This window comes from Suricata suricatta, chromosome 2, assembly GCF_006229205.1.
Source record: "Suricata suricatta isolate VVHF042 chromosome 2, meerkat_22Aug2017_6uvM2_HiC, whole genome shotgun sequence".
Lineage (NCBI taxonomy): Eukaryota > Metazoa > Chordata > Mammalia > Carnivora > Herpestidae > Suricata > Suricata suricatta.
Window position 1 is genome coordinate 179,296,655 of NC_043701.1, and position 12,093 is coordinate 179,308,747.

Below are 12,093 nucleotides of genomic sequence, written 5' to 3' on the forward strand. Positions count from 1 at the left end.
TGTGTGTGTGTGTGTGTGTGTGTGTGTGTGTGTGTGTGTAAAATGGACACCTCCGTCTGGCATCCAGCCCACTGGGCCCCGATGTCAAAGCCAGCTGGGCTGCTCAGAGCTTCTGCCCACAGATGCTGGATTTTGCCAAGTGCACTGGTACCACCAGCCGGCCGTGTCTGCTGATCTTGGACCCCGCAGTCAACAATGGGTGTCTCCAGTGACAGCTTTTTATGTATCAATCTATTTAGCCCAGGAAAAGAAAAAACGGTTTATTTGAGAATAGCAGAGAATTCCAATCGACAGCTTTTCCACTCAGCTGTTCTTTCCTTGGTTACCCGTTTCCTGGGAACAAGCTGGTCCCCACCCATCAGAGCTCAGCCTTTCCCTCTGTCTGCTGAAGGTGCTGGCATCTGTCACACTCCTGCCCCAGAGTGTGATTTCACACTCCCGTCACTTCTCACAAGGAAGCAGACGGGCCCTGTGGGCACAGGAACGGGGAGGGACTCGGGTCACACAGCTCAGGGAGTCTGTCCAGCTCACCCAGCAAGAGCAAAGGAGCACCCGACTGAGGTCCAGGGGGTCCCAGTTTCTCCGCCCACAACCGTGGGACCGGGGTCCATCAGTGACACGGAGGGGAGCCACCTAACCCGTGGTGCACCTCCTCAACTGTAAGCTGGGAGGGACGGTGGCCACGGCTTGGTTCGAGGGGGTGTCCCGATCCTACTTAATGTGGAGACGCCCACCGCTTTAGAAAAGTTAGGTAACAAAGATTGCTATCCTCCCAGCTTTATACAAGGGGAAGTTGAGGCTCGGAGCGGTGAAGCAACTTGCCTGAGGTCACTCAGCAGAGCTGAGGTCACGCCCGAGTCTGGGCAATGCCTAAGTTCGTGCTCCAACTCAGACATAAGTGCCAGGAAGAAATGAGCTCACCATGTGACAGGGCCCCGTTCCCTTCACTTCGGGGGAAGGTGGGTGACGGCTGTTCTCTTCAAACACAGAGGGCAGGGCTCCTGCGCGGCTCAGCGGTGAAGCGTCAGACTCCATCTCTACTGAGGTCATGATCCCAAAGTTTGTGAGATCAAAGCCCGGAATCGGGCTCTGCACTGACAGCATGGAGCCTGGTTGGGATTCTCTCTCTCCCTTTCTCTCTCACTCTCTGCTCCTCTCTGTCACATGCACATTCTCTCTCTCTCAAAAATAAATAAAAATAAATGTAAATACACATACACACACACACACACACACAGGGCATCTCGTGGGCCACTGTTACAAAGAAAGGGGCAGCACTGAGTGACAAAGTCCAGCCTGTCCACCTCCAGTGCCTTCAGAGTCCGACCCAGACTGAGACATCAGACATTCAGTCAGCATGATGAATGAATGAATGAATGAATGAATGAACAAGCAGAGACCCATACCCCTGTGCTCTCTTTTTCCTTTCCAGCCCCTACGGGGGCAGTGCTCAGATTCCGCTCCTCCTTCCCTCCTTTCTCGAGGCTGATATTCCCTGGACCCGCGCCATGCCTCCCCTCAGTCTCCACATGTGCGGGAGCATCTCCCTCCCCCAGCCCAGCTCTCCCCAACCTCAGCACACACGTCTCAGTCTCTGTGATGATTCCTCTGCCCAATGAATGCCTCCCTCTCTGTCCGGCTCATAAGTCTTGTCCGTTCTACTGTCCCCAAGTTCTCAAGTCTCCACGTTCTTCTCCCTCACGATGCTGTAGTCTGGGCTTCAGAATCACAAGGGTCCTAATTCTAGCTCAAGCCTATGCCCCAGCTCCTGATCGGGTGATGGTGTACTCCCCTTACATGAGAGGGCAGTGGGAGGGTGTGAGTGGTTGGCATGTTGGGGCCCCCTGGCCTGACTGCTCGTAGCCTATTCAAACTCCCGTGAAAGCAGCCAGTCAACATAGCAGGAGATCTCGGGAACATTCCCAGTCTAGCATTTTCTGGGAAAAATACTAGCATTTACTGGGAATTCTAGGAGGGAAAAAAATGTATATATATGCATAATATTCCTTTAGCACTTAGGAATATTAATCTATTATTCACATAATTTCTACATTTTTTCCATATATACATAGAAATATGTGAATAATAGATTAACATTCCCAAGTACTAGAGGAATATGTAAATATTCAGGTTGATGGGACTCACTGTCTAAGCAGAAATTTCGGTAAAATGAACCTGCCCTAAGGAATCTCACTAGCTACACATGGGCGTCCCCCTCATTTTCCTTCCTAAATATGTACAACCATTCAAGGCACCAGAGAATACCAATAGCATAGAAGACAAGAACCAAGATGAACAAACCAACAAAATGCAAAGAACAGAAAGGAATTCTCAAAAAATTAGTGCCTTAGTGGAATTCCTTAAAAGAGAACAGGTTATGTTTAAAATGCAGGAATTAGAGAACAAGAATGAGTTCTTAGACATGTAATTGCTAAAATAAAAATTCCATAGGAAAAAGTTAAAGCTCAAGAAATCTCTCAGAATGTATATCAAAAAGACAGAGGAAAATATAAGGGAAAATATAAAACATACATAATTAATCTGAGAAGCCCTGTAACCATTTGCTAAGAATCCTAGAAACAAGTAAAATATAGAAAGGAATGATAGAATAACATCCCAAAGTACTGAAGGAACATATAAATGTTCAGGCTGATAGGACCTACCACATACCAAAAAAAAAAAAGAGAGAGAAAGTGAAAAAAGACCCAACCCTAGACACATTCTCCTGTAACTGGAATTCTAAGTGTAAGAACATGATTCTAAGAGCTTCTAGACAGAAAAAACAGATTATCTGTAAAGGAATTATAATCACATTGACATGTGACTTCTCACCAGCCACTCTGAAAACTAGAAAACTAGTGTTGGGGCAATGCTCCAAAGTTTTCATTAAATACATAAAATTCTAAACTTACAATTCTATCTTTTCTTCTGAAAAAAAAAAACTATTAAATTGGTGTAAGGACAAAATAAGCAATTTCAGGTATAAAAATATCTAGGAAATGTACATCCCAAATATTCATCTTTAAAAAACATTCTCCCAGGATATTTTCTAGTAAAATGAAAAAGAAATCCAGGCAAGAAAAATTACAATGCAACTCTAAAATAAGAGTAAGTATCCCCAGAATCCAAAGAAAAAGTCCAGGGTCCCATCTAGGCAGAAAAACTAAAATAATTTGTCTAAATTGTAACTGCAGATAGAGAACTCTGAGAAGAAAAAAATCTTCAAGAAGAAAACATGTTCTTTAACAAAGAGTAAGGCTGAATGACAGATAGCCTTAAAGATATAATAGAGGTGTATAGTTCTTTGTTAAAAAGAAAAAACAAGGCAATTAGAAACTCCAGGAAAGAAAAAATAATAAGTTATGGTCAGTTATAAGGAAACTAAAATGTAGCAAAGTTAGAGCAATCAGTGGAATAATACAAAAGAAAATTCTTTTTGGTCAGACTCTTAAAATATTCTCCTAGTATTTATTCTTTTTCTTCTTTAATAATTAATCTATAGATAAAACATCAATTATATTTAAGAATGGAATGTACATGTTATAAACATTAATGTAGAAAATTATGATGTGGTTGACAGATACTTGAAAAGGGATGGGATAAAGAGAGAAGATGTAATGAAATTATAAGAGCAGTAATACTATCCCTTATATAGGTGACAGTTGAAAAATCTGTATAAAGGCGATGGGGGAAAAAGCAGAGGTACATGGATAGTACTTAAAGTTAAAAAAGTGGGGCACCTTGGTAGCTCAGTTGGTTAAGCATCTGACTCTTGACTTCAACTCAGGTCATGATCTCACAGTCATGAGATCATTGAGCCCCATGTTGAGCCCTCTTAGGATCCTCTCTCTCCCTCTCTGCCCCTCCCCTGCTCACTCTCTCTCTCTTAAATAAACTTAAAAAAATAAAGTTACAAAGGTAACCAATAGAAAGGAAATATTAATGCAATAAACAAAATTTTTTGAATGGATAGAGGTATGGGGAGAATGTATTTTTGTCCTCCCAATCTCTCTCCCTAAAATAAATGTAACATCTGAACAGTGTGTTAGGTGATATGTAGATGAAAGATGAACTAAAGAGTCACTTTGCCCTCAGATAGCCTAAAAGAGATTAGCCACATATAGAAATGTCCAGAAGACAAAGTAGAATGATGGTCAGTATCATCAGGAAAGCACAGGTAAAGGTACAGAAGAAGGAAAGGTTACTCCAGTGTAGGGTATTATGGGCTAAACAGTCCCCTCAAAATTCATATATGGAAGTCCTAACCCACAGAATCTCAGACTATGATGTATTTGGAGACAGGGCATTGAAAGGGGTAATCAAGTTAAAGTGAGATCACTAGAGTGGGCCCTAATCCAATCTGACTGGTCTCCTGATAAGAAGAGGAAATTTGGACACGGACACATAAGAGGGAAGACCATGTGAAGACACAGGAAGAAGATGACCTACTAGCCAGGGACCGCAGAAGAAACCAACCAGCTGGCATCTTGATCTTGAAACAGCCTCCAGAACTGTGAGAAAATACATTTCTATTGTTTAAGCCACCCACCCTGACATCGTCATTGTAGCTCTAGCATACTATTACACATTAGGAATCAGAAAGAGTTTCTGGAGGCCATGGGTCAAGGGCCATCAATAGGGTGACCATATCTCCCAATCACTAACACCTCCCTTTCAACAATAGGTCCCTTGCTCATAAAACAAAGTCCACAGGAACATGAGCAGCTAGGAATTGCCTTCCGATCTCAGGTGGTGGAAGAAGTTGGTAATTCTGCTGCTCTTTCTGGCCATTCAGTATACCAGCCAGGTGTGCTGTGACCTGTGCCATGGACAGTGAGAGACACAAAGCTGCCAGGCAGCCCACCCAGTCAATGGTGTTGGTAGGTTACCTGCAAGACAATAGGTAAAGTATATATGAAATATGTGCACCAAATAACATAGCTTCTAATTCAAAAAATCTGTTCTCTTTTGTTTATTCTTTTTACTCTCTGCACTTTAGTTAGAATAATTTCTGCTGACTCTCCTTGAACACATTAATTCTTTATTCTGCTTTGTCTAGTCTATTAACCTGAACCAATTAATTCTTCATTTCACATGTTGGGTTCTTCTTTTTCAGTTCTAAAATCTCCATTTGATTTTATTTTAGAGTTTCTGCTTCCCGGATAAAAGTCTCCATCTTTCTGGGCCACCTGGGAGGCTCAGTTGGTTAAGTATCCAACTTTAGTTTCAGGTCATGATCTCAGGATGCGTGAGTTCTAGCCCCACATTGGGCTCTGCACTGACAGTTCAGAGCCTGCTTGGGATTCTTCTTCTCTCTCCCCCTCTCTCTCTCCATTCCTCCCCAACGTGTGCGCTCTCTTGCTCTCACTCTCTCTCTCTCTCTCTTTCTTTCAAAATAAATAAATAAACTTTAAAAATAAATAAATAACAATTAAATAAAATTCTCTATATTTGCAACCATACTTCCCATTTTCCCCTAATTTTTAAAACAATTTATATTAGGTGTGGGGGTTTTTTTGTTTATATTTATTTATTTTGAGAGAGAGAGAGCAGGGAAAAGGGTAGAGAAAGAGAGAGGGAGAGAAAGAATCCTAAACTGCCAGAACAGAGCCCATGTGGGGCTCAATCCCAGGACTGTGAGATCATGAAACCAAGAATCAGACACTTAACCAACTTAGCCACTCAGGTGCCCTATATATTAGGCATTTTAAAGGGCTTGTCTGTTAATCTCAACATCTGGATCATTTGTGGGACTACTTCTATAACTATTTTTTTTCTCTTAATTATGAGGCTCATTTTCCTGCTCCTTTACATGCCCTATTTCTTTTGAATTTAAATCTGGGCATTACAGATTAAAGAGGTGAGGGCAGATAACTCATGTACTTTCCTCTATCAAGCAGCTAGGCTAAAGAGTTGCTCCCTTTGACCCAATTAGGAATTGAAATGGGTTGGAACTGAACTGCAAGTTGAGTTCATTTCAGTTTACCTCTGGCTTCAGAATGTTTGTGGCTGGAATCAGGTCTCCTCTTCCTGCACAGCTTTGGGACCAGGCATCCTGCTACTGTGAGATCTCTCTGCTTTCTAGCCACGCCTTGAGCCGTATAGCTTACTCAGCTTATTAGCAGACAAAAATTAGTTTTGTTTTGGAGCTCTTCAAAATTCCAATCCCTTGTACCAGCTCACACAGTAATAAAACGTTTGGCTTCTTTTATTCAAGCAAAATATCTTTATCTATGGCAAACTCACTCTTCTGCCCACCCATATGCTAGCTAACATCTCTCAGGTGTAAAATCAGCCATCAGTCAGTGCTTAGCTAGAAAGAACTAGTCTCTCTCACTGGTATATAAACTTGTTTACACCCATAGCTCTTCAATAGCTTTTTTAAAATATATAATTTGGGGGGGTGCCTGGGTGGCTCATTCGGTTGAGCGTCCAACTTTGGCTCAGGTCATGATCTCACAGTTCGTGGGTTCAAGCCCCACATCAGGCTCTGTGCTGTCAGCTAGCTCAGAGCCTGGAGCCTGTCTTTGAATTCTGTGTCTCCCTCTCTCTCTGACCCTTCCCTGCTCGCTCTCTCTCTCTCTCTCTCTCTCTCTCTCTCAAAAATAAATAAATAAAATAAAACATTAAAAACTTATATATTTTTTTATCCAGTGTTTTCTTTTTTTATATATCCAGTGTTTTCTTAGAATTTTCTCAAAAGAGACAGTCTTTTGGCATTTTCTTCATCCTCATTAAAAATGAAACTCATTCATGTTCATGTACAAAAAGTGAAGCAATCACTGTTTATATGTTGGCTCCCTTAAAAAAAAAAAAAAACTATACAGGGGCACCTGGCTGCCTCCGTCGGAAGAGGATGTGAATCCTAATCTGTGGTCATGTGTTTGAGCTCCATGTCAGCTGTAGAGATTACTAAAAATAAATAAATAAATAAGAACTTTTTCTAAAGAAAAGAAAACTCTACAATAGTAAAATAATACAGGTTTTGTTTTGGTGTCATCAGATCCTTCAGATAGAAAATCAGTTAATTACAGTAATGTTTCCATTTTTTTTTACCCATCTCACAGACTGAGAATAAAGCTTTTGGAAGTTTTCTTGATTAAATGTGCATCATCTGAGACTGTTATGGACACTGTTGTGATGTTGACAATGAAGTGAAACAGTATCTTTACGATGATAATACAAATATATTTTCTGGCGGAGCACAGAGTCATGGTAAATAAAAACAACATCCTTACTAAATTAAGAAACCTGTGAAGCATAAATTTACTTGGAATTGGTAATGATGCACGTATAACTCATAATTGGAACCAAGTAAGGTGTGATGTTCTACCAATGTGACCAAAAGCTATAGTTGTCAACATTTTATGACAAGGCTGATGAGAATGAAAAGCAAACAAAGAATGTGTTTCAGCCCGGCTTAATCTTTTTCTCTCTGAGAGAGCCTGCCATTCTCTCAGATTTTAGAATACTTGGACCTTTGGAAGTCAATCTAAATGGGTGATACTGACCTTTTTATAAATGAGTCCTTTTAATTTTGGATGCATGTTTTTCAAAAATTGGAACACTTTGATCAAATTATTCAACACATAGACTTTCAGTTGTTGAGGCTTTGAAAGAACTGCACTAATTGAAAACAAGGTTTGTGAGTGAAAACACATTGGAATTTATCCCTAAAAAATAAAGGAGAAATGGGACACATTATTTAATGAGAGCTCAATACTGAAATTCTGTAAGGGCACTTCAGAATATCTTGTCTTGTAAAAAGAATCTTTTGATGGAGCCCCTATTTTTAATTAGAAAAAATTACACCGTATCTCAGAAGAGTCTGAAAAGGGCCATAATTTTGCAGCTAAGTTTAGTGAAGCATTCAAGACAATCATAAAAACAATTTTTTGATGAATTTAGTTTAATGAAAATACTTGTTGAAAAAAGGTACTCTGAAAGGAGGTAAAAAGACAGTCCCTGGTAAAATTTGAGAGCTGAACCATTTTTGCTTTTTAATGCCCAAAATTAACATTGAGTGTCTCCTTTATTTGTCCTGAGCTGACTAGGTATCTCAAAACACCTGCAGACAGAATATTTTTCCAATTAAGAATAGTACAGCATACAATGAAGAGTCTATTGAACGTGTCAATAATTTCAAATTTACTAACCAAAAACTGTTACTTTGAAGATTATAGGGAATTTTGTGAAAAAAAAATAATAAAAATTCTGAGACCATATTGAGGGAAAAAATACCCTTGAGATCGTATCAAAGACAGACATGGCTTACAGTAGCCAAATTATGGAAGCACCCCGAGTGACCGTTGATGGATGAATGGATAAAGAAAATGTGGTGTATATGTATATGTATGCAGTGGAATATTACTCATCCATAAGAAAGAATGGAATCTTGCCATTTGCAACAACATGGATGGAGCTAGAGAATATTATGTAAGTGAAATAAGGGAGTCAGAGAAAGACAAACACCTTACGACTTCCCTCAGATGCGGAATTTAAGAAACAAAACACATGAACAAAGAGAATAAAAGAGACCAGACAAAAAAACAGACTCTTAACTATAGAGAACAAACAGATGGTTACCAGAGGGGAGGTGGGGATGGGTGAAACAGGTGAAGGGGATTAAGAGCATACATACCACGATGAACGCTGAGAAATGTACAGAATTGTGAACACCTGACACTAACATAATGCTGTAGGTTAACCACACTGGAACTAAAATTTAAAACTTAATTTAAAAAAAAAAGACAGATATGGGGGCACCTGGGTGGCTTAGTGAATTAAGCTGAATCTTGATTTCGGCTCAGGTCATGATTTCACAGTTCAGGGACTTGAGCCCTGGGCCCAGCTCCACGCAGAGAGCTCCGGGCCTGCTTGGGATTCTCTTTCTCCCTCTCTCTGCCCTTCCCCTGCGCGCATGCACTCTCTTTCTCTCTCTCTCAAAATAAATAAATAAACATAAACAAAAAAGACAGGCATGGCTTAAGAAACTGATTCAAGTACACGATTCTGCTTTTGTTGTTATATTCAGATAATATAATACAATTTTACTTTGTTGTACATGAAAATATTGTTTTAAAAAGAATATTATTAAAAATTGTTTTTAATAGAACCATTTATAGCACCGATATAATAAAATCAATCATCAATCTGTCAGTCAATAAATAAATATTTTCTTTTTTTTTAATTTATTTATTTTAAGAGAGAGAAAGAGAAGCACTGGGTGTTATATGGAATCCAATTTGAAAATAAACTATTAAAAAAAGTAAAAACACATCATCCACCCAAAAAAAAAAAAAGAGAGAGAGAGAGAGAACACGGATGGGAAGGGCAGAGAAAGAGAGAGAGAGAGAGAGAATCCTTCACAGGCATCAGCACAGAGTTTGACACTGAAACTTGAGGGCATGACCTAATCTGAAATCGAGTCGAGCCACCCAGGCACCCCAAGAAATAAGTATTTTCAAAATATACAAAATTTTAATTGTTTTAGCATCTTCTTTCACTCCCAAAAGCATAAAATATACGGTCACTCTAGGGTCACCTGACCACCTCATTTGTTGGAGCCTGTGAGTTCAAGCCCCACATTGGGCGTCAAGATTACCTAAAAATAAAATATTTTTCAAAAAGAAAAAAAATATGTATATATATGTTCACTCTAGGCATGAAGAATATGGAGGCATATTAGTCTCTATTGCTGTCTCACAAATTACCCCACAACTTAACAACTTCAAACAGCCAATAGTTACTATCTCGCAGTGTAGACGAAATATCATGTAGCTTAAGAACCCAGAGGTGGCTTCGCCCGCGCCTCTCTCCGGGTCAGGGCTTCCCACGAGGGAGTAGCAAAGGCTCAACTGGAGCTGAGAAATCCACTTCTTTTTTAAAACTTTTTTTTAATGTTTATTTATTTTTGAGAGACAAAGAGACAGTGTGAAAAGCGGAGGGACAGAGAGAGGGAGACACAGAATCTGAAGCAGGCTCCAGGCTCTGAGCTGTCAGCACACAGCCCGACGCAGGGCCTGAACCCATGAACCGTGAGATCATGACCTGAGCCGAAGTCGGACGCGCAACCAACTGAGCCCCGCGGGTGCCCGAGAAGTCCACTTCTAAGCCCACTCACGTGGCTGCCAGTGGGCTTCAGGAAACGTGCCTGCAGGCTCACTGCCATGGTTACAGGCCTGTGTTCGTCAGCTCAAGTCCCACAGCCTAAGGGCTTCAATGACGGGCATTTTATTCTGGATAATTCTGGAGGCAGGAAGTCTGAGATGAAGCTGTCCACAGGATTGTTTCTCCTCAGGCCTCTCTGCTCGGCCTGTAAATGACTGTTTTCTCCAGTGTCCTCACATGGTCCTCTGTGTATGTCTGTGTCTTAATCTCTTCTTTTTTTTTTTAATGTTTATTTATGTATTTTGAGAGAGAGGAAGAGACCAAGAGAGCAGGGAAGGGGCAGAGAGAGAGAAGGAGAGAAAATTCCAAGCAGGCTCCATGCCCAGCACAGAGCCCGACGCGGGGTTCATGAACCATGAGACCACAACCTGAGCCAAGATCAAGAGGCAGACACTTGACTGACTGAGCCACCCAGGCGCCCCCTAATCTCCTCTTCTTATAAGGACACTAGTCATACTGGATTAGGACCCACCTTAATGGCCTTATTTTAATTACCTCTTTAAAAGCTCTATTTCCAAATACAGTCACTTTCTGAGATCTTGAGGATTAGGACTTCAACATATGAATTTTGGGAAGATCCAATTCAGCCTATAACAGGATCTCTCCATCTGAGTGTGCTTACAACATGGCAGCTGTGAATGAAGATTAGGGAGAGGAGAGTGAGAGAGAGAGAGAGACAGAGAGAGAGAAAAGAAATCCAAAACACCAAGGCAGAAGCTACAGTCTTTTACAATGTAATCTAGGAAGTCACATCTGCTCTTTCTGCTAGAGGAGAATCAGTAAGTCCAGGAAAGGAGAGAACTGCATGGAGCATGAATATCAGAGGACAGCCATCTTGGAGGCTGCCCTCCACACTCTCTAACCGTTTTGTTCCAGAACAGGAGGGAGGGACCTAGACTGAGAGTGGAAATACAGGCTTCGGAAAGGCGGCTCCTCCTCCCTCGTCTCTAAGGAGACTGTCGTGAGGCCAGAGAACACAGCGACCTGGGGTCAAGCTGCCCAGCACGACTAGAAGATCAAGGAGCCCACAAACAGCGGGTTTCTCCATGCAGCTCCCTGGGTTGCTCAGAAGATGAGCAGAAGGCTGGGTGTCTCCCTGCCAGATTCTGGGGGAGAAGCCGTCCAACAGGCTGACTCATCTCAAGGTGGCAAACTTGAGGCTTTCCTTCCCCTTTGCAGGTAACCGCACATGTGAGGCCATAACCAGGAGCCTAACCAAAGTCAAGGGCTGTGCAAGCCACCCCCAGCTGTGGGATCCCACCTCCCCTAGGGGTGTCCCCGCCCAGCTCCCCTCTCTGGACCCCCACCCAGCAGACAATTTTTATCTGTTCTCTAGATTCATTTTCCCTTCACTACCTGAGGTACAATTTCAGAAAACATACTTTTCCATCATCTTAGACCCTGATACGACAGCCTTCTCCAAAATAATGTCCACACAACACCCCACACTCACAGCGGCCTGGCTACCTACCGGGTGCAATCATTTCAAAGGCGCTGTGAAGTGACAGGGAGTAGAGAACATGGAGCCTGTGACACTTTCAGGACTGTTACCTCCCACGCACCCCTGACGGGCGGGGCTGAGATGGACGAAATGGAGGAGAAGGTGTTCTGGACAAAAGGCCCAGCAAACAAAAACCCTATTAACAGGGAGCTGGGAGCCCATGTGAGGAGCCCGGCAATTCCGGGGGCAGGAGCTGAAGGAAGTAGAGAAGGGGAGGGCGGGAGGGAGCCCAGGGGAAAAGATGCCACGTGCAGGGCCTGTGGGGACAGGACAGCGTCCTGTTCACTCTGCGCACCCTCCTCCCCCTCCACGTGCGCGCGCACGCACACACACACACACACACACCACACGTGCCCAAGCAGTCACATAGGCAGAACCCCTTCACATGTACACACACTCATACACAGTCACAATGTCATGCA